Here is a 23,444-nt window from a genome sequence, read left to right as displayed (position 1 = left end):
GTAAAAACTACCGCCCCATGCAGAGGTGTGAAAGAAGATTCTAGCAGTGGAAGAGGGTATTTGTTCTTAATAGTAATCTTATTTAGCGCTCGATAGTCAATACATGGTCGCAGCCCTCCATCCTTCTTTTTGACAAAAAAGAACCCCGCCGCTACGGGAGCGGAAGAAGGACGAATGTGTCCGGCAGCAAGTGACGAGGAGATATATTCCTCCATAGCAAGCTGTTCGGGACGTGAAATATTGAACAACCTTGACGAAGGTAGCGCAGACCCTGGAAGGAGGTCAATGGCACAATCATATGGGCGGTGGGGAGGTAGGGCTGTCGCCCGGTCTTTACAAAACACCTCCCTAAGTGAATGATACTCCTCAGGGATTAGTGATAAATCAGGGGGTTGCGGACTGGACGGAATAACTGGCTTAATAGGAGACGCAGCGGAACGCAGACAGTGACTATGACAAAATATACTCCAGTTCATAATCTTGAGTGTAGTCCAATCTATGCTCGGACTGTGACGTTGCAACCAAGGAAGACCAAGAACTACAGGAGCCGAGCGAGACGGCATAATAAAAAAAACTAACCTTCTCACGGTGGTTTCCCGAAATAAGGAGAGATGTGTCGAGTGTTTGATGCGTAATATTAGCCAGGTGACGCCCGTCAAGTGAGCTAACCGTCTTTACACGTTCGATACCCACAGCAGGAATTTTTAATGACTTAACAAGATCACAGTCAATAATGTTCTCATCTGCCCCTGAGTCAATAAGTGCCTTGATAGGGCATGATCCCCCCACCCAAAACAGAGTACCTTCTACTTGAAGTCTTCCCATCTGCTGCGGAGGTGCAGGCGTAGCTGCCGGGGCAGGCGGGGAAGATGGTAATCTTGGCAGCGGAAGATCTCTGGTGGAAACAGGACGGTCTTTGATAGGGCGCGCAGGGCAGTGAATGCGGAAGTGGTCCGCAGCTCCGCAATACAAGCATAGCCTCAGTTTTATCCTTCGACTCCTCTCCTCTGATGACAGGCGGTTGCCACCCAACTGCATGGGTATTGCGCCCTCTGGCCCCTCCTCCGGGGAACTGTAATCAGGAGGCGGAAGCGATCCCCCCTGAGGTTTGGACTGAGGTAGTAGAGGGCTGGTCGGTGACTGCCACCTGGTGGACGGAGGATCCCTCTCCTTTTGGGCTTGACGTTCTCGCAGGCGGTTGTCCAAGCGGATGGAAAGCGAGATGAGCTCTTCAAGGGTCTGGGTCTCGTCACGGGCCGCCAGCTCGTCTTGGATGCGGGGGCTGAGACTAGCCAGGAAAATTCCCCGCAATGCTCTCTCCTCCCAGCCGCTCTCTGCTGCCAGGATTCGGAAGGAGATAGAGTGGTCGGCTACGGAGGAAGTCCCCTGTCGAAGCGCGAGGAGGCGGCTGCCTGCCTCTCGTTCCCTCACAGGATGGTCAAACACACTGCACAGCTCAGCAGAGAACAGGGTTAGACTAAAGCGAAGTTCTGGTTTGCTCTCACATACCTCCATAGCCCAGCGTGCTGCTCTTCCGGCCAGTAGGCTGAGTATATATGCCACTCGGGCGGGATCAGCTGAATATGAGTGAGGCTGCTGTGCAAATACTAAAGAGCACTGGTACAAAAAGAGTCTGCATTTACCAAAGTCCCCTTCATACCTAGATGGGTGTGGTATGCTGGGTTCCCGGGCACAAAAACTCGGTGTCGAGACTTCGGGGGAACCGAGGTTTGCTGCTGCCAGTTGAACTACCTCCGGGTTTTGTAGCGGATGAGGGACAAGCATGCGGGTGTGCATCTCCCGCACCAGTGCTGTCAGTTCGGCCAGACTTTGATCATGTTGACTTATCTGCTGGCCATGAGCCCTGAGGGCCCGTCGAACTGGATCTTCGTCTGCGGGTTCCATCTTGACTTGGCGATTCTGTCACGGTTTGGTATTACAAGTGTGGCGAGGAACCCAAGGATGCAGACACACGAAAGGTGAGTAAAACAGTATTTACTCAGTATAATGTACTTACAACTAAGGGTGCTCCAAAAAGGAGATAACTAAGGACGACGAAGCAAGAAGGTAAACTCAAAAAGGGCTTCGTGGCAAAAACAACAAAAGTTATTCAATCTAAACTAAAACTTGGGCTGGAGTTTGCAAGACGTGCAACTACAAACTAAGACACAGGCTGGATGGCACCAGGAGCAGTCAGGAACAAGCGTAGCAAAATGCAGGAGAGATCTCGGAGTGAAGCCACAGGGTTGAATCGCCAAGTGCCATCCAGCTGCCAAATTGCAGGTTAAATATCCTCAATCAAAATTAGAAACAGCTGTGCACGTCTCGCAGCTCCACCCACGAGAGAGACGGGAACTGCAGGGGAAAGAGAACTGGAGTGAGGTCACAAGGTCAACTGCACCAACAAAGGAAACTGAATACAAACCACTAGGTGGCAGCAGGTGGTGACAGCAACCAGCTTGCTCCCACCAATGATCCAGAATACATTGCTCCTAAGCTCCATTTGTGTCTGGCTTCGACTTTGATGGCATATTTTGCCGTGGTAGTGGGACACAATCAGCTTAGATATGTGACTGTTGTTTGGTAAGATAACTGGATGCTTCACTTTGTGACAGAGAGATGATTGTTTTAATCTCCCACCAACACGGAGCAGTCCTTCAGACCAGGGGCGTCACTAGACCTAATACTGTACTGGGGCACACCTGGGGCACAAATAATTCATGTGAGCGTGCAAAGCGTGCAAGCAAAAACATTGTTAGCACTTATTTATCATAAAAAATACATAAATAGTGCTTTAAACTATGAAATCATATCAGATTATGTTGTATGGATCTTTGATTAACCACCTGAAATTAACTAATGCATTTGACTTACTTGTGCACTTTTTTACTCCAGACTTCTAAACTGCTACTGGTAAAAGCAAAAAGGAAGAGCAATGAATCTTTTTGAAATATATATTGCAGTAATCATCTGCAAATTTAACATCTAAAAAAGAAAAGTAAAACAAAAAATAAAGCACCCCAACATCTCTGGGTTCTGTTATATTATTTAATTTCCATTTATGACAATGTGGCTAATCCTATTTCAAATACACAAAACTATAAAATATACACAAAACAATAAAGCCACAGTAGTAGAATAAATGAACAACTGTTGTGTGTCTGTTCAGGGAATCATTTTCTGAGAAGTAAAACTGTGACGTCTCGTTTTCATTTTTGCAAAGTGGTCAATCACTCTGGACAGACATGGAAATATTACAGTAACTGTTATACAGTTGACCAGTGGTTCCCAACTGGTGGGTCGTGACATAAAAGTGGATTGTGTGTCATTTTCAGTGAGTCGCAGTCAGATGTGTGCATGAAAAAAAATAAGTTTAGGGAGGAAAAAAATCAAATTGTGGCAACAAAACCAGATATTTTTAGCCATTTTTCTAGTGACTATTAGTGAGTATTTTAGCAAAAGGCAAACCGACTAACAAGTTGGAGGAGGACTCAGGACAGACATGGAAATATATTTTTTAAAAATCTAAATGGGGCAACAAAACCAGATATTTTCAGCCATCTTTCTGAAAACAAATACAGAAATGTTACTATTTTTTCTGGAAACAAAACCAGATGTTTTAGCTGTAGCCATTTTTCTGGTGACAAAACAAGATTATTTTAGTCAAAGTCACATCGATTAACAAGACAAGTCTACTGTGCTATTTTTCTGTGAAATAAATTTGACTGATTTAAAAATTTGGCTCACAACTTGATGATATGGAAACATGTCTTTCTTCCTGAAGATAAACCATTTGAGAAGCACTCAACTCACACATGCTTACTCCAAATCATCATTGAAGCAGAGGTCCTGAGCAGGACCATCAGACAATAACCAACATTATGTTTCATGTTCATTGGAAATTCCCCCGACAGCTCGTACAGCAAATTAATATGTTTGTCTTGATACAAGGAATAACGTTAGCTAACTTAGCATCAACTTAAGACAATGATGTTGCCTATCTAGCTAGGACTTCACTTACATCTCTCATTCCTCGCTGCTTCTTCCCTGCTGCGGGCGAATAACTTTCTGATATCCATCTAGGAATTACAGTTTGAGTCAAATCGAAATCAAAATAGTATAATTAACAAATTGTTGTTGGCTAACGTTACCTACCTCAGCAGTGATCCGCATCCCCTCTTTCTCTCTCTCAACTGGAGTCTCGATCCACACGTGAATAAATTACCATATTAATTAGCCATGTGCTCATTGTTACGTGGAGTGAATACAATAGCAATCAATTACCATACTAAGTAGTATGTGCGCTGTTGTCTATGTTATGTAGACTTAAAACTCTGAAGCGTTTTTTTTTATTGGTGAAAATTTTACTGGGGCACTGCAGATCAACACTGGTGCACGTGCCCCAGTGAATTCTGTCTGGCGACGCCACTGCCCATGTCATGACCCAAAACAAAATGTAAATGGTCCAAATCCACAGGCTGACGTTGCAGAACTTCCTGCAGCCTTTGCAGCATTCTCTGCATAAAGTTCCTTCCAATTGAAATTGCCTGTAATTAAAAACATGGTATCTTAATGCTCATAATGCACCGATTAGATGATGTCATGCTATGATGAATTAATGTACCTAAGAACATTTGAACAAAACTAATTGTATGTTTTTTTGTTAATCAAAAAAAAGGTGAATAAGGGTTCATAAGTTTATACTGAGATTGTGTTTAAAATTTGATTTTCTGGAGCATACCTGGCCCAGCCTATGCACTACCATTAAAAATGCACACGTACTATGAAGCTAAATATATGAAAGCCAATTATGGTGACATGTATGTTGATTAACTTGCCATTACCTGTTGGGATTGTGAGTCTGCCATCTCGTTTTACTTTATAGTCCTCTGGCCTTAAATTTGAGCTCCCTGGCTGAGGAGTGCGATATTAATGGTGAATACTGTGTTGGCACATTCACGGAGCCTCAGATTCCTAGAAAAAAACACACACACCTCACAGGGCTGGAGAAATGGTAGCATACATCTTGATAGCTGCACTGTCAGACATCTGAGAACATTATTGCCCACTCCCCTTCTATCAAACATGAGAGGCGGCTGAAAACCCAGGACATGCCGGGTGTGATTCGGTCGTAGGCACGAGGAGGCCGCATCACACCCGTGCTAATATACAGTACAACAGCACTCCATGGTGTGATATTGCTTAATTATCAGTGTTTGGTTTTGATAACTAATGTACGTTAATTGAACGTCTTTAGCTTAGCTAAGCTAATGTTAGCGCTTGTTCCGGCAGACCGTTGCCAAATCTGATAACATAAAACACATTTATTTTAACGCTACAAGGTTCTATGTAGCAACCGGCAACAAACACGGAGTAACATACTCACGGGCAGTTTGGGCGGTGAAGGCAAACTCTTTTGCTCCATGCTGTCGGTAGGGAGAAGGTGCACCACAGGCCCGCCCTCTTACTTCCACTCACTCCCCTCAAGGCTTTGAGGCGCGTTTGTTTCTTCCGCAGAACTGGACTTCCAACAGTTGAGGTACCGACATTTCGGACTTAAAAAGAGTAAATGCCGACATATTGTCAGTAAAAATACATTCAAATGCCTTCTAATCTTTTACATTCAGCTTAATCCGCAATACTGAATTTGAGACACTGACTCTAATACACAATTTTTCCTTTTGGAAAACTTGTTATGCATCCTCATTTCGAGGAATGCTCAAACGGTAGTAAAGTACTACCATATCTGTAGGACTGTGCAGTAAATCCAGGTCCACGCGTCACAATTTTCAGAGAGGAATACTGTGGTCAGTGCTCAAGGTTGAACAATATATTAACTGATGAAAATAAGAGGAACCAAAAAAATCTCCCCGTCAGGGAATAGAACCCTGGTCTTCCGCGTGACAGGCGGAGATACTGTCCACTATACTAACGAGGACTGCGCTAACCTATGATTTTTAAAGAACAACCAACGATCCAGGCTTATCCCTGCCACGCCACAACCACAGCGGTGCCATGTCATACGTTTGCCGTCTCATAATGCCGATAAATTGATTCTCTAAAATTTGTAAATGACAGTTCTGTGGCCAAGGGGTCTAAGGCGATAGATTTAAGTTCCAGTCCCTCAGGAGGCGTGGGTTCAAATCCTACCACAGTCTTTTAAATTCTTGTAACACACTTGTATCTTTCCTGACCAAAGCAGTAAAACCTCATTTGGAAAACATGTGGAAATCAGGCCAAAACATTAGCTTTGGAGTTCTTAACACAAGGAATGTGATCAAAAAGAACACAACCAGGGCAGGGGTGAGAGTGTGTGCAGCAGTCCAAATACAACACAAAATGAGTGACAGTGTAAATATGCATTGTTTTATCAACCTATGTCATTTTGTACGTATGCAGATTACAAAGGCTTTTGGTCTGACTTTTCCCACACAATTTTAAGGATGAAGGATCAATTATTCAAAAAAGCAAAGGAAAGTTTTGTTTCATTGACTTGGTATGGCTAAAAGGTGGACATATATGTATGACTTCAACCAATGACCTTTGCAAACCACATTTCCGACTTTGTACAACTGACATGGTATGGGTGCTTCGTGCATCCGTCAAAAAAGCAGCCAGGAGGCAAGTGTCTAGATAAATTGTAAGCTCCCTGGTGGTCTAGTGGCTAGGATTCGGAGCTCTCACTGCCACGGCCCGGGTTCGATTCCCGGTCAGGGAAACACTTTGTAACCAGACTTGGAGCAGTCAATTTTTAACTTATGTCAACAATTTTCATGTTTATGCTCATTGTTTGCAAGTCATTAACATTGACATTTTCAAAAAAGGTAACCGGAAATTTGTTCAACTGTTCTTCAGCGAGGAAGTCTGAACAACGGGTGTTCTTATTATGTCGTGAAACTGAAGAGTGTAAGTGGAACCTAGCGGATATCTTCCGCATAAAAACACGCAAGCTAGCAGAGGATAGTTTCGATTTGTCGACTTTTGGGTTCTGGGCCCAGCACACTCCCGCTGTGCCACTCTGCTAACTGCATTTGCAGACCTAGCTTTATGGAGGCGTGGATTGAAATACAATCACTTATGTTTTCCTGGTGAAAAACTTGCTTGTTTTCTGAGACATAAAGGATTTGTCCTTGTCAAATAGTACTAAGGCACCCCAAAGTAGAGGCGTTTGTTTCATCCACAGAACTGGACTTCCAACAGTAGAGGTACCGACACTGTGGACTTAAAAAGATTAAATGGCGACAAATTTGCTGTCCTGCGTTTTCTAAAGAACAACCAACAATCCAGGGTTATCCCTGCCACGCCACAACCATAGCGGTGCCATGTCATACGTTTGCCGTCTCATAATGCCGATAAATTGATTCTCTAAACCATAAATGTGATGGTTATGTGGCCAATTGGTCTTAAGATGCTGGACTTAGGCTCCAGTCTCTCAGGAGGCGTGGGTTCAAACCCCACCACTGCCTTTTCTATTCCTGTAACGCATTTGTATCTTTCCTTACCAAAGAAATAAGACCAAGCTTGGTCCTCATTTGGAATGCTTTGGAAAACTTGTGGAAATCGGGGCCACAACATTAGCTTTGGAGTTCTTTACCCTAGGAATGTTAATCAAAAAGAACACAACCAGGGCAGGGGTGAGGATGTGTGCAGCAGTCCAAATACAACACAAAATGAGTGAGAGTGTAAATATGCATTGTTCTATCAACCTATGTCATTTTGTACATATGCAGATTACAAAGGCTTTTGGTCTGACTTTTCCAACACAGTTTTAAGTATGAAGGATCAATTATTCAATAAAGCAAAGGAAAGTTTTGTTTCATTGACTTGGTATGGCTAAAAGGTGGACATGTATGTTTTTGTCAACCTGTCGTTTGAAGATCTGCGCCCCTACCTTAAGACACTCAGGCCAGTCGTATTTTTTCCTGTATTCGGATCACACCACAGTGATAGCATGTATCGCTGGCCGGCACGGAGCGACTTGCAGAGGGAAATAGCCTGTCTGGTGACATTGTGTGTAAACTCCAACCTCACCAGGGAGTCAATAGAGGACATGAGAAAAGAACCTCCGTTCGCTCTTGTTAGAGTTGTATACTTTTCCCAGGTCCATATTCCTGCAGCAGTTCCCTAAGACACAAAAGTTCTCGCTCAAAGACTTCAACCAATGACCTTTGCAAACCACATTTCAGACTTTGTAAAACTGACATGGTATGGGTGCTTCGTGCATCCGTCAAAAAAGCAGCCAGGAAGAAAGTGTCTAGGTGGATTGTCAGCTCCCTGGTGGTCTAGTGGCTAGGATTTAGCGCTCTCATCGCTGTGGCCCGGGTTCGATTCCCGGTCAGGCAAGCACTGTTCAACCAGTCTGGGAGCAGTCAAATTGTCATTTATGTCCACAATTCTCATGTTTATGCTCATTGGATGCAAATCATTAACATTGACATTTTCAAAAAAGGTAACCGGGAATTTGTTCAACTGTTCTTCAGCGTGGAAGTCTGAACAATGGGTTTTCTTATCATGTCATGAAACGGTGTAAGTGGAACCGAGCGGAAATCTTTCACATAAAACACGCAAGATAGCAGAGGATAGTTTCGATCTATCGACCTCTGGGTTATGGGCCCAGCACGCTCCCGCTGCGCCACTCTGCTAACTCTATTTGCAGTTCTAGCTTTATGGAGGGGTGGATTGAAATACCATCGCTTATGTTTTCCTGGTGAGAAACTTGTTTGTTTCCTGAGACAAAAAGGATTTGTCCTTTTCAATTACTACTAAGGCACCCCAAAGTAGAGGCGTTTGTTTCTTCCACAGAACTGGACTTCCAACAGTAGAGGTACCGACACTGTGGATTTAAAAAGATTAAATGCCGACAAATTTGTCAGCAAAAATACGTTCAAATGCCTTCTAATATTTTACATACATTCTTGGTTTCAACTTAATCCGCAATACTGAATTTGAGTCACTAACTCTAATACACAATTTTTCCTTTTTGAAAACTTGTTATGCATCCTCATTTCGAGGATTGCAACAAACGGTAGTAAAGTACTACCATATCCGTACGACTGTGAAGTATCTCCAGGTCCACGCATCACAATTTTCAGAGAGGAATACTGTGGTCACTGCTCAAGGTTGAACAATATGTTAACTGATGAAAATAAGAGGAACCAAAATAATCTCCCCGTCAGGGAATCGAACCCTGGTCTTCCGCGTGACAGGCGGAGATACTGTCCACTATACTAACGAGGACTGTGCTGTTCTCTGTTTTCTAAAGAACAACCAACAATCCAGGCGTATCCCTGCCACGCCACAACCACAGCGGTGCCATGTCATACGTTTGCCGTCTCATAATGCCGATAAATTGATTCTCTAAAATTTAGGTATGACGGTAGTGTGGCCGAGTGGTCTAAGGCGCTGGACTTAGGCTCCAGTCTCTCAGGAGGCGTGGGTTCAAATCCCACCACTGCCATTTCTATTCCTGTAACGCACTTGTATCTCTCAGGAGGCGTGGGTTCAAATCCCACCACTGCCATTTCTATTCCTGTAACGCACTTGTATCTTTCCTGACCAAAGCAGTAACACCAAGCTTGGTCTTCATTTGGAATGTTTTGGAAAACTTGTGGAAATCAGGCCAAAACATTAGTTTTGGAGTTCTTTACGCTAGGAATGTGATAAAAAAAAACGCAACCAGGGCAGGGGTGAGGATGTGTGCAGCAGTCCAAATACAACACAAAATGAGTGAGAGTGTAAATATGCCGTGTTCTATCAACCTATGTCATTTTGTACGTATGCAGATTACAAAGGCTTTTAAGGATGAAGGATCAATTATTCAATAAAGCAAAGGAAAGTTTTGTTTCATTGACTTGGTATGGCTATAAGGTGGACATGTATGTTTTTGTCAACCTGTCGTTTGAAGATCTGCGCCCCTACCTTAGACACTCAAGTCAGTTGTATTTTTTCCTGTATTTGGATCACACCACAGTGATAGCATGTATCGCTGGTCGGCACGGAGCGACGTGCAGAGGGATATAGCCTTTTCGGTGACATTGTGTGGAAACTCCAACCTCACCCTACACCAAGGAGTCAATAGAGGACATGAGAAAATAACCCCTGTTCGCTCTTGTTAGAGTTGTCTACTTTTTCCACGTCCATATTCCTGCAGTAGTTCCCTAAGACACAAAAGTTCTCGCTCAAAGACTCCAACCAATGACCTTTGCAAACCACATTTCAGACTATGTAAAACTGACATGGTATGGGCGCTTCGTGCATCCGTCAAAAAATCAGCCAGGAAGAAAGTGTCTAGGTGGATCGTCAGCTCTCTGTTAGTCGAGTGGCTAGGATTCAGTGCTCTCATCGCTGCGGCCTGAGTTCGATTCCCGGTCAGGGAAGCACTGACCAACCAGTCTGGGTGCAGTGAAATTGTGATTTATGTCCACAATTTTCATGTTTATGCTCATTGGATGCAAATCATTAACATTGACATTTTCAAAAAAGGTAACCGGGAATTTGTTCAACTGTTCTTCAGCGTGGAAGTCTGACCATATGGGTGTTCTTATCATTTCGTGAAACCAAAGAGTGTAAGTGGAACCGAGCGGAAGTCTTTCACATAAAACACGCAAGATAGCAGAGGATAGTTTCGATCTATCGACCTCTGGGTCATGGGCCCAGCACGCTCCCGCTGCGCCACTCTGCTAACTCTATTTGCAGTCCTAGCTTTATGAAGGGGTGGATTGAAATACCATCGCTTATTTTTTCCTGGTGAGAAACTTGTTTGTTTCCTGAGAGAAAAAGGATTTGTCTTTCTCAATTACTACTAAAGCACCACAAAGTAGAGGCGTTTGTTTCTTCCCCAGAACTGGACTTCCAACAGTAGAGGTACCGACACTGTGGACTTAAAAAGATTAAATGCCGACAAATTTGTCAGCAAAAATACGTTCAAATGCCTTCTAATCTTTTACATACATTCTTGGTTTCAACTTAATCCGCAATACTGAATTTGAGTCACTAACTCTAATACACAATTTTTCCTTTTTGAAAACTTGTTATGCATCCTCATTTCGAGGATTGCAACAAACGGTAGTAAAGTACTACCATATCTGTAGGACTGTGAAGTATCTCCAGGTCCACGCATCACAATTTTCAGAGAGGAATACTGTGGTCACTGCTCAAGGTTGAACAATATGTTAACTGATGAAAATAAGAGGAACTAAAACAAACTCCCCGTCAGGGAATCGAACCCTGGTCTTCCGCGTGACAGGCGGAGATACTGTACACTATACTAACGAGGACTGGGCTATTCTCTGTTTTCTAAATAACAACCAACGATCCAGGCCTATCCCTGCCACGCCACAATCACAGCAGTGCCATGTCATACGTTTGCCGTCGGATAATGCCGAGAAATTCCTTCTCTAAACCGTATATGTGACGGTAGTGTGGCCGAGTGGTCTAAGGCGCTGGACTTAGGCTCCAGTCTCTCAGGAAGCGAGGGGTTCAAATCCCCCTAATGCCATTTCTATTCCTGTAACATGCTTGTATCTTTCCTGACCAAGCTTGGTCCTCCTTTGGAAAACTTGTGGAAATCATTAGTTTTGGAGTTCTTTACGTTAGGAATGTGATCAAAAACAACACAACCAGGGCAGGGTTCAGGATGTGTGCAGCAGTCCAAATACAACACAAAATGAGTGACAGTGTAAATATGCCGTGTTCTATCAACCTATGTCATTTTGTACGTATACAGATTACAAAGAATTTTGGTCTGACTTTTCCCACACAGTTTTAAGGATGAAGGATCAATTATTCAATAAAGCAAAGGAAAGTTTTGTTTCATTGACTTGGTATGGCTAAAAGGTGGTCATGTATGTTTTTGTACACCTGTCGTTAAAAGATCTGTGCTCCTACCTTAGACACTCAGGCCAGTTGTATTTTTTCCTATATTCGGATCACACCACAGTGATAGCATGTATCGCTGGTCGGCACGGAGCGACTTGCACAGCGAAAGAGCCTTTCTGGTGACATTGTGTGGAAACTCCAACCTCACCCTCAACGCGGACTACACCAAGGATTCAATAGAGGACATGAGAAAATAACCTCTGTTCGCTTTTGTTAGAGTTGAATACTTTTTCCACGTCCATATTCCTGCAGCAGTTTCCTAAGACACAAAAGTTCTCGCTCAAAGACTTCAACCACTGACATTTTCAAACCACATTTCAGACTTTGTACAACTGACATGGTATCAGTGCTTCGCGCATCCGTCAAAAATGAGCCAGGAGGCAAGTGTCTAGGTGAGTTGTCAGCTCCCTGATGCTCTAGTGGCTAGGATTTGGCGCTCTCACCGCTGCGGCCTGGGTTCGATTCCCGGTCAGGGAACACTGTCTAAGCAACCTGGGGGCCGTCAATTTCAAATTTTTGTCCACAATTCTCATGTTTATGCTCATTGTTTGCAAGTCATTAACATTGACATTTTCAAAAAAGGTAACCGGAAATTTGTTCAACTGTTCTTTAGCGTGGAAGCCTGAACAATGGGTGTTCTTATCATGTCGTGAAACCGGAAGAGTGTAAGTTGAACCTAGCGGATATCTTATACATAAAATACACAAGCTAGCAGAGGATAGTTTCGATCTATCGACCTCTGGGTTATGGGCCCAGCACGCTTTTGCTGCGCCACACTGATAACTAATTGTGTTTACAGTCCTAGCTTTATGGAGGCGTGGATTGAAATACCATTGCTTATATTTTCCTGGTGATAAACTTTCTTGTTTTCTGAGACAAAAAGGATTTGTCCCTGTCAAATAGTACTAAGGCACCCCGAAGTAGAGGCGTTTGTTTCTTCCGCAGAACTGGACTTCCAACAGTAGAGGTCGACTTAAAAAGATTAAATGCCGCCAATTTTGTCAGTAAAAATACGTTCAAATGTCTTCTAATCTTTTACATATATTCTTGGTTTCAACTTAATCCGCAATACTGAATTTGAGTCACTGACTCTAATATACAATTTTTCCTTTTTGAAAACTTGTTATGCATCCTGATTTCAAGGAATGCTCAAACGGTAGTAAAGTACTACCATATCTGTAGGACTGTGCAGTATCTCCAGGTCCACGCATCACAATTTTCAGAGAGGGATACTGTGGTCACTAATCAAGGTTGAACAATATGTTGACTGATGAAAATAAGAGGAACCAAAACAATCTCCCCGTCAGGGAATCGAACCCTGGTCTCCCGCGTGACAGGCGGAGATACTGTCCACTATACTAACGAGGACTGTGCTGATGTGCGTTTTCTAAAGAACAACCAACGATCCAGGCTTATCCCTGCCACGCCACAACCACAGCGGTGCCATGTCATAGGTTTGCCGTCTAATAATGCCGATATATTGATTCTCCAAATTATGTTTACTGTGGTTGTATGGCCGAGTGGTCTAAGAAGCTGGATTTAGTCTCCAGTCTCTCATGAGGCGTGGGTTCATGTCCCACCACTGCCCTTCCTATTCTTGTAACACACTTGTATCTTTCCTGACCAAAGCAGTAAGACCAATCTTGGTCCTCATTTGGGATGCTTTGGAAAACTTTTGGAAATCAGGCCAAAACATTAGCTTTGGAGTTCGTAGCTCTTTTCGATACATGGCAACACAGGGAAGTTCTTTTTTTTAAAACGGGCGTTTATTGACTTCTTCTTGCTGCATACACCATCCATGCCGACATGCCTCCACGCCAACGCCAACACCATCGCCAACATCAATGCCAACACCAACGCGGTGAGAACTTACAAATGCAGTACAATACAGTTAACATACTTTGAATTTACATCAATAAACACTTGGAAATAAATTACATTTGAGCTGCTTGTAACAAAAAGAGGTTCTAATAATCACTTGTTGAAGTTTTACACGAATCAACGAATACACTTAAATCTTTTGAGGAGCTGAAGACAACGTGCTCAAACACCCTACCCTCTTGCATGTTCTGCCTTGTTTACGCTCCGTGTGGTCGCAACATCACAACAATTGTTCTGCTTTGCAACACAATTAACACATTTTGCTCAGGAGATTTTACGATCACACATTTTCTAATAATATTTTATAACTCTGCATCATTACCTTATTTATTAATATTTATTTTTTTATGAAACATATTTAAAGTCTGAAAACTCTCAGAGACAGCTACACTCCCACCAAATCACTCATTGCCCTGAAATGTGGGATTTTCCCTCTTTATCAAAACCAGTTTCAAGCATCTATATGTGTGTGCGTCTTAATTGGCTTCTACTAATGTTACTATTTTATGAATAGGTCTTTCTAGATTAATCAGTCGTGAGTGAGGTTTGCCCTTGTCAACAGTAGTCTCACTGAGCACCAGTTTCAGCTTGCGCACCATGCCATCTCTTCCAGGCTGAGCTTCGACTACTCTTGCGAGCCTCCATTCATTTCTGGGGTACACTTTAAAATCACAATGTCATTCACTTGTGAGTTCCTTGTGGGGCTGTGCCATTTCTGTCGCTGTTGTTGGTTCAACAGATATTCTCGCTTCCATCTTTGCCAGAATTAATTCGCCAAGAACTGCACTTTTCTCCATCTGTTGTGCAGATACAAATCCTCCTTACAGAACTGGCCTGGTGGTGGCAGTATTACTGCAGATTTCATGGTGAGAATATGGTTTGGTGTAAGAGGTTCTGGAGCTGTTGGGTCATGAAGATTCTCAACACTCAAAGGTCGGCTGTTGATAATGACCATTGTTTCGTACATGAGCGTCTTCAAGCTTGTGGTGTCGAGTCTGTAAGCCCACTTGTCAAGCATGGTCGTCAGAATCCTTCTAATCGTCCGAATTTGACGACCCCAGACTCCACCCATATGACTTGCTGATGGGATGTTCACAAAGAACTCACAACCAATTGCTCTTTGGCGCTCTTGATCTATGTCTTTGAGTAGCTCTGCAAATTCTCTTCTAGCGCCCATAAAATTTGTTCACTGATCACACCTCAGTTGTCGTACAGGGCCTCTGATCGCGGTGAATGTTCTGAGAGCGTTTATGAACGCATCGGTGGTCATGTCGTCTAGGGTTTCTATATGCACTGCTCTAGAGCATAAGCAGGTGAAGATCAATCCATATCTTTTAAGTTCTTTTCTTCCTTCCTTTACAAGAAATGGACCAAAACAGTCGAGCCCGCAGTAGGTAAATAGAGGGCTTGTCAGAGTTCTTTCCTTTGGGATATCTGCCATTTGTTGAACATCTGTGGTTGTCCTGTACCTTCTGCATGGGACGCACTTGTAATTGTGTGAGGACACAATACTTCCGCATCCAAGAATCCATATTCCATTTGGGCGTATCTCATTCATTGTCATCCCTCTTCCTTGGTGGTGTACCCGCTCATGGTGATATTTCACAATTAGGTCTGACACATGTGATTTCCTTGGCAATGTTGCAGGGTGCTTCAAGTCATGATGAAGGGCTGACTGCGACAACCATCCTCCCACCCTGAGTATCTTGTTTGCATCAAGGTAAGCATTGAGCCGGTAGAGCTTGTTGCGTTTGACAAGTTTTTCACCTCCATTGCATTTGAGTTTCTTTATGTCATCAGCAAAGGCTTCCTCTTGTGTGAGCTTGATGATGAAGAACTCTGCTTCACGTCTGTCTTCAAGGTTTGTAGTTTGGTCTGTCCCTACTTGACTTCCACTATGTTACTGCAGATGATAGCTCGAGTCTTGGGATTGTGGTCAGTTTTGTGGGGGCAACCCTTGCCTTTCCCATGACGAGTGAACAGCTGACCTGCCCAGTTTCACTTATGAGCCGGTTGTATGAGCAGGCACCATAGCCAATGCAACTTGCGTCTGAAAAGTTGTGCAGTTCGTATTGTGAGGTCTTTCCCAACTCGTCAGGTAAGTAGCTTCTTTGGATTCTCAGGGATGCCAATTCAGGTAAGTCGCTCAGCTATGACTCCCAGCGTGGGCAGACGTGTTCTGGAAGAGCTTTGTCCCAGGTTACCTTTTCGCTGCACAGTGTCTGGAGAATCTGCTTACCAAGCAGTATGAATGGCGCCACAAAGCCAAGTGGGTCGAAGACAGAGGCAATAGTTGAGAGCACTCCTCTTCTAGTAAATGGTTTGTCCTTAACAATAATTCTGAATTGAAATTTGTCTGATTCAACACACCACTGGCCACCGAGGGCTCGTTCGATGTGTTCTCCTAGTGCAATGTCTTGATCTTTGATTTGGGTGCATTCCTTTGGTGGCACTGAGTTGACGACATCCTTACTGTTAGACACAAACTTGTGTAGTCTCAGGTTTCCCGTTTTGCATAGGGCTCTTGACTCTTCTATCAGGCTGATTGCCTCTGTGTGCAAACGGTCGTTAAGCCATCGTCAACATAAAAGCTTCTTTGGATGAACTTTATTGGCTCTTCAGTGTAGCGTCCACGGCCTTGTGCCGCGAGGTTTTTGAGAGCAAAGTTGGAGCAGCCAGGTGACGAAGCTGCCCAAACAAGCGCACACGCATCCCATATACCAAGGGTTTAGAGTTTATATCTCCTTCGTCCCACCAGAGGAACCTCAAGTAGTCCTGGTGTTCCTTTGCGACGTGAAATTGGTGAAACATCTTCTCAATGTCACACATTATGGCAATTGGGCCCTTCCTGAATCGGACCAGCACACCAACCAAGGTGTTCGTCAGGTCTGGTCCAGTTAAGAGGTGATCATTGAGCGATGAGTCTTGAAAACGTGCAGAACAGTCAAAGACTACATGTATCTTCCCTGGTTTGTGGGGGTGGTAGACTCCGTGGTGCGGAATATACCATGCTGGTTGCTTGTGGAGTTCAGACTGTGGGACCTTGACAGCATCTCCACTAGTGATGATGTCATTCATGAAATCGACATAATCTTTGTAGTAATGCTCATTATTTCTTAGTCTTCTCTCCAGTGCTGCTAATCTGTTAGCTGCACATCTTTCGTTATTTGGAAGACTGGGTTTGTCTTTCTTGAATGGTAGTGGTAGCTCATAGTGTCCATCTTCTTTCTGTCTTATCCCCTCTTTCACTCGTGACATGAAGAGAAGTTCTTCTTGAGAGACTGGATTGTTGTCTGTTGAGTGGTCTGTGAAATCCATTTCGAGCATCTTAATGATTTCTGAAAAACTTAGCTCTGACCTGATTTCTGCAAAAAAAGTGCACTTCATCTTTAAGTCGACTTAGAGGTTGTGCGGCAGGAGTCACTTGTCGTACAATGACCCTATGGCTCACACCAATTGTGTCTTCAAACTCAGGTGCTGGCTTGGAACAGCCAACAATGCTCCATCCAAGGTCGGTTCGCTGACCATATGGATGGCCTTCTTCTCCGCATATAATTTCTCTGGGAATAAGAGCTTTATGGGAGTTATAGCCTATTGGTGGAGGAATCTTGTGGAGCAATGGTTCAAGATGAGGCCATTTTTGAGCTGTCTCTGTGGTTGGAATGTGCGACTTCTCAGCAGGAATGAACTCACGTGAGAAGAGAGTTGATAGGGAGATCACTTTTTCTAAGTCGTATCACTTGCAGGTTAGACAATTTTTGACAGGGTATGACTTTAGAGACTGATGACATTGTGGAAAGCCGTAGACAGACATTCTCCTTCCTTGTGTTGAGCCTTTGAGCAACTTGGTCCAGGATGAATGTTGTGTCACTCTGCGTATCCAGCAACGCATATGTTAAGATCTCATGCTCAGGCTGTTTTGTGGAAGAGATCCAGACTGGTACTATTGAGGATGTATGTGAGCCTTGATTGCCTTGGGCAACTCTATTGGTAGTTGCTGTTGCAGTTGCAGGGATTTGCTCTGTTCCTCGTGCTTTATTTGAATCACTCTCCACTTTGTTTGATGAAGAACCTTTCTGAAAGTTGTCATCATGCAAGCATGTTGGATGTCTTTTTCGACAGGTATCGCACTTACTTTTGTCCTCACAGCTTCTAGAGTGATGACCGGTCTTTAGACAGCCAAAGCAAAGTTTCTCTTCTTGTACAAACTTGATGCAATCCGGGATTGTCTTTTCAGCAAAACTTTCCACACTTCTCCAGCTGGTGTCCAAACTTCTTGCAGAAGACACAAGAGACAGTGTTCTGTGTTGTATTTGTTGACAACGTTTTTGCCTTTATGGTTTCAGTTCTTGTCTGTCTTGGTTTCTCATTCTGTAAAATCTTGAGTGCTGGTACAGAAGATATGGGGTCACAAGCCAGATCAGCTTCCTTTGAGAAGAAGTTCACCAACTCTTTGAAAGAAGGATATTCAGCTTTCGCTTCTCTGGTTTCCAATGCTTTACGGTTCCATCTGGACACAAGCCAGTCTGGGAGCTTTGACAAGATCTTCTGACTTTCAGTGCAGTCATTGAGAATCTGTAATGTCTTTATATGAAGTGAAGTGAATTATATATGAGGTATTGCAGCCTCACAGCTCTGGAGAAAATCTGCTAGTTCTCTCAGTTCGCATCCATCTTTGGAGCTTACTCTTGGCCACGCACGCAGCTTATCTCTGAACGACTTCCCAATTACGTAAGGGTCTCCAAAGCGCTTCTCTAGCAGCTTCCATGCAGTGTCATATGCTGCCTCTGTGCCGATCAGGAAGAGTCCTTCAACAGCCTTCTTTGCAGCACCACTTAGATACTTTCTCAAGTAGTAGAGTTTTTCATTTTTTGGAATGCCCTTTCTGTCAATCAGTATCTGAAATGACAATTTCCAGTCGTATTTTATAGGATCTCCCGTGAATACTGTAAGTTCAGGTGTTGGGAGACGATTGGCACTCATGGCTTCAGCGAGAGCAGTTGCTAAATCAGGACTTTGCACCTGCAAATTTGGTGGAACTTGTGGGACTGATTGAATGTTGGGATGACTGGGATTATGACTTGGCACTTGAGCTTGTTGAGGAATGAATAGAGGACTTGATGCATTGAGGGTTTGTGTCTTATTGGGTTGTTTGATGTTATGTAGTAAACTAATGACTTCAGATTTGTCACTGAGTTCGTCGTACACCTTGACTCGGGCCTTAGCTGCATTCAACTTATTGACTTCCTCTAAGCGCTCAAGCTTTCGGAGCTGATTTTGCATTGCCTGTTGTCTGGCTAGAGATTCAGCCTCAAATTGTGCAGCACGTAGCTTTTCTTCAGCCTCCAGTCTTTGAAGTTCAGTGACTTCCTTGTCTTGATCTTGTATCACTGACACAACCTCGCAGCTGCTTCGGCCACAGCATCATCTCTTTTGACCGAAAGGTTACTTAAGTGAGTGTTGTGTTCCGAACGAAGGTATAGAGACTTTAATGATGAATTTAGAATGGAGCCGACATCTGGCCACTGTTCTTCATTCAATGCAGCATCCCAGTCAATGAGTTGTTGTGCTCTTTTAATCATGAATTCAGACATTGATACACATGCATCCACTTTACGTCGCACATCTGCATCAGGAGCTTGCGTTTGACGGAATTCCTCATATACTGCCTTTACATCTGCACATGTTGCTTGTTGATGATCCATCGACTTGTTCTTCCTCTGAGATTTCATCACTCATCAACTCTTTGGCTACTTTTGCATAATACTTCCATTTCTCATATGCAAGTTTGTATCTGCAATGCATGCCTTTCAATTTTTCTTCTTGAAGTCCTTTCCCTTTTTCCGTCAAGGTTCGAGTTCTTCCGCTTCTTCGCACAGTGTCTTCTCCTTCTGCAGCTAGGGCATTAACCTCAGGCTGAGCTAATGAGTTTGTGTGCTGTCCTGTAATCTTTGAGTTTGTGTCAGACATATTGAGATAAAATGGGGCTTGTCAATTGACAATGTTTTAGGCAAAGAAGGGTTAATTTAATTTGGTAGTAGGCTAATCATTTGAAATACCTACAGTATGTAGACTACTTTTTATACTTGAATACTGTTTTCTCTCTTGTTAATGTTGTGAATGCTTCCTACAAATTTGTGCAAACAGTTATTAATAAAGAAGAAGTTACTTGGGCCTATTTTTAATTATTAATTAAAATGCAGGCCCTTTTTTTTAATATATTTTATGAAATTAAATTACCAGTAGGCCTATTTAGTTAGCTTAAAATGGACTTTGCTTAATTAACAGGAAATTCACCAATCTTGGTCAAACTCAAAAATGCCTTATAGCATATTGCTGTCGTAATAACAGACACTTGCAAATCTTGGTTTAACTCATAAAATGCCTGAGACACCTGGTGGAATAAACTGAAACTACACACTTCCTGTTGAATTATGCACTGTTAGAAACCTTTAAAGTCTTCCTATTTTACGGTTTGAGTAATAATTTGCAGTTAAACACATACAGTAAAACAATGTCAGCAAGTGATTTTAAACATTCATACAAAGCACTGTTTGCAAAGAGATAAACCTGAGTCCTTGTGAATTCCAGAAGCACGCCTCTTCTCCCACCACTCGGCTTTGGCGGGGCTCTTTAGGCACGCCCTGAAACTCGACTTGATTGACAGGCAGGTTAATCTCTGTTGCTCTCATGCGTGTATGATCCCGTGTCTCTTCTACCCGCGAAGGCGGTCGAGTTCTCACTGTAGCTCCTTTCGATACACGGCAACACAGGGAAGTTCTTTTTTGTAAAACGGGCGTTTATTGACTCCTTCTCGCTGTATACACCATCCACGCCGACACGCCTCCACACCAACGCCAACACCAACGCCAACGCTAACACCAACGCCGTGAGAACTTACAAATGCAGTACAATACAGTACATTAGTCTTTGAATTTACATCAATAAACACTTGGAAATAAATTTAATTACAAAAAATACAGTACCTCGTTGGCTGCTAGTAACGAAAAGAGGTTCTAATAATCACTTGCTTGAAGTTTTACACAAATTATCGAATATACTCAAATCTTTTGAGGAGCTGAAGACAACGTGCTCAAACACCCACCCCTCTTGCATGTTCTGCCTTGTTTACGGTCCGTGTGCTCGCAACATCACAACAATCGTTCCGCTTTGCAACACAATTAACACAATACATTTACATTTTGCTCAGGATATTTTACAATCACACATTTTCTAATAATATTTTATAACTCTGCATCATTAACTTATTTATTAATATTTATTTATTTATGAAACAGATTTAAAGTATGAAAACTCTCAGAAACAGCTACAAATGTAAATAAGAGGAACCAAAAAAATCTCCCCGTCAGGGAGTCGAACCCTGGTCTTCCGCGTGACAGGAGGAGATACTGTCCACTATACTAACGAGGACTGCACTGGCCTGCGTTTTCTAAAGAACAACCAACGATCCAGGCGTATCCCTGCCACGCCACAACCACAGCGGTGCCATGTCATACGTTTGCCTTCTCATAATGCCGATATATTGATTATCTAAACAACACATACGACGGTAGTGTGGCCGAGGGGTCTAAGGCGCTGGACTTAGGCTCCAGTCTCTCAGGAGGCGTGGGTTCAAATCCCACCACTGCCATTTCAATTCCTGTAACGCACGTGTATCTTTCCTGACCAAAGCAGTAAGACCAAGCTTGGTCTTCATTTGGAATGCTTTGGAAAACCTGTGGAAATCAGGCCAAAACATTAGTTTTGGAGTTCTTTACGCTAGGAATGTGATCAAAAAGAACGCAACCAGGGCAGGGGTGAGGATGTGTGCAGCAGTCCGAATACAACACAAAATGAGTGACAGTGTAAATATGCCGCGTTCTATCAACCTATGTCATTTTGTACGTATGCAGATTACAAAGGCTTTTGGTCTGGCTTTTGGTCGGACTTTTCCCACACAGTTTTAAGGATGAAGGATCAATTATTCAATAAAGCAAAGGAAAGTTTTGTTTCATTGACTTGGTATGGCTAAAAGGTGGACATGTATATTTTTGTCAACCTGTCGTTTGAAGATCTGCACCCCTACCTTAGACACTCACACCAGTCGTATTTGTTCCTGTATTTGGATCACACCACAGTGATAGCATGTATCGCTGGTCGGCACGGAGCGACTTGCAGAGGGAAATAGCCTTTCGGGTAACATTGTGTGGAAACTCTAACCTCACCCTACACCAAGGAGTCAATAGAGGACATGAGAAAAGAACCTGTGTTCGCTCTTGTTAGAGTTATATACTTTTCCCACGTCCATATTCCTGCAGCAGTTCCCTAAGACACAAAATTTCTCGCTCAAAGACTCCAACCAATGACCTTTGCAAACCACATTTCAGACTTTGTAAAACTGACATGGTATGGGTGCTTCGTGCATCCGTCAAAAAAGCAGCCAGGAAGAAAGTGTCTAGGTGGATTGTCAGCTTCCTGGTGGTCTAGTGGCTAGGATTCAGAGCTCTCATTGCTGTGGCCCGGGTTCGATTCCCCGTCAGGGAAATACTGTCTACCCAGTCTGGGGACAGTGAAATTGTGATTTATGTCCACAATTCTCATGTTTATGCTCACTGGATGCAAATCATTAACATTGACATTTTCAAAAAAGGTAACCGGGAATTTGTTCAACTGTTCTTCAGCGTGGAAGTCTGACCATATGGGTGTTCTTATCATGTCGTGAAACCAAAGATTGTAAGTGGAACCGAGCGGAAATCTTTCACATAAAACACGCAAGATAGCAGAGGATAGTTTCGATATAGCGACCTCTGGGTTATGGGTCCAGCACGCTCCCGCTGCGCCACTCTGCTAACTCTATTTGCAGTCCTAGTTGTATTAAGGCGTGGATTGAAATACCATCGCTTATGTTTTCCTGGTCAGAAACTTGTTTGTTTCCTGAGACAAAAATGATTTGTCCTTGTCAATTACTACTAAGGCACCCAAAAGTAGAGGCGTTTGTTTCTTCCAAAGAACTGGACTTCCAACAGTAGAGGTACCGTGGACTTAAAAAGATTAAATGCCGACAAATTTGTCATCAAAAATACGTTCACATGCCTTTTAATCTTCTACATACATTCTTGGTTTCAACTTAATCCGCAATACTGAATTTGAGTCACTAACTCTAATACACAATTTTTCCTTTTTGAAAACTTGTTATGCATCCTCATTTCGAGGAATGCTCAAACGGTAGTAAAGTACTACCATATCTGTAGGACTGTGCAGTATCTCCAGGTCCACGCATCACAATTTTCAGAGAGGAATACTGTGGTCACAGCTCAAGGTTATTGTTAACTAATGAAAATAAGAGGAACCAAAAAAATTTCCCCGTCAGGGAATCGAACCCTGGTCTTCCGCGTGACAGGCGGAGATACTGTCCACTATACTAACAAGGACTGCGCTGTCCAGTGTTTTGTAAAGAACAACCAACGATACAGGCGTATCCCTGCCACGCCACAACCGCAGCGGTGCCATGTCATACGTTTGCCGTCTCATAATGCTGATAAAATTGATTCTCTAAACCTTATGTATGACGGTAGTGTGGCCGAGTGGTCTAAGGTGCTGGACTTAAGTACCAGTTTCTCAGGAGGCGTGGGGTCAAATCCCACCACTGCCATTTGTATTCCTGAAACACACTTGTATCTTTCCTG

The 23,444-nt window shown here is 43.2% G+C and overlaps 6 non-coding genes across 6 annotated transcripts; 3 read left to right on the top strand and 3 right to left on the bottom strand.

Annotated features, from left to right (window-relative positions):
* Window positions 1-8,271: 8,271 nt before the first annotated feature.
* Window positions 8,272-8,343, top strand: trnae-cuc (transfer RNA glutamic acid (anticodon CUC)). The gene has a single exon. It is a non-coding gene; the product is annotated as a tRNA-Glu (tRNA).
* An 822-nt stretch (window positions 8,344-9,165) lies between these two features.
* On the bottom strand, window positions 9,166-9,237 carry trnad-guc (transfer RNA aspartic acid (anticodon GUC)). Its single transcript has one exon. It is a non-coding gene; the product is annotated as a tRNA-Asp (tRNA).
* A 138-nt stretch (window positions 9,238-9,375) lies between these two features.
* On the top strand, window positions 9,376-9,457 carry trnal-uag (transfer RNA leucine (anticodon UAG)). The gene has a single exon. It is a non-coding gene; the product is annotated as a tRNA-Leu (tRNA).
* A 3,716-nt stretch (window positions 9,458-13,173) lies between these two features.
* Window positions 13,174-13,245, bottom strand: trnad-guc (transfer RNA aspartic acid (anticodon GUC)). The gene has a single exon. It is a non-coding gene; the product is annotated as a tRNA-Asp (tRNA).
* Window positions 13,246-21,327: 8,082 nt separating this feature from the next.
* Window positions 21,328-21,409, top strand: trnal-uag (transfer RNA leucine (anticodon UAG)). The gene has a single exon. It is a non-coding gene; the product is annotated as a tRNA-Leu (tRNA).
* Window positions 21,410-23,117: 1,708 nt separating this feature from the next.
* Window positions 23,118-23,189, bottom strand: trnad-guc (transfer RNA aspartic acid (anticodon GUC)). Its single transcript has one exon. It is a non-coding gene; the product is annotated as a tRNA-Asp (tRNA).
* Window positions 23,190-23,444: the final 255 nt, after the last annotated feature.

The sequence above is a fragment of the Nerophis ophidion genome, linkage group LG27, assembly GCF_033978795.1.
Source record: "Nerophis ophidion isolate RoL-2023_Sa linkage group LG27, RoL_Noph_v1.0, whole genome shotgun sequence".
Lineage (NCBI taxonomy): Eukaryota > Metazoa > Chordata > Actinopteri > Syngnathiformes > Syngnathidae > Nerophis > Nerophis ophidion.
The sequence above is the reverse complement of the archived record's forward strand: the minus strand, read 5'-3'. Positions and strand labels throughout refer to the sequence as shown.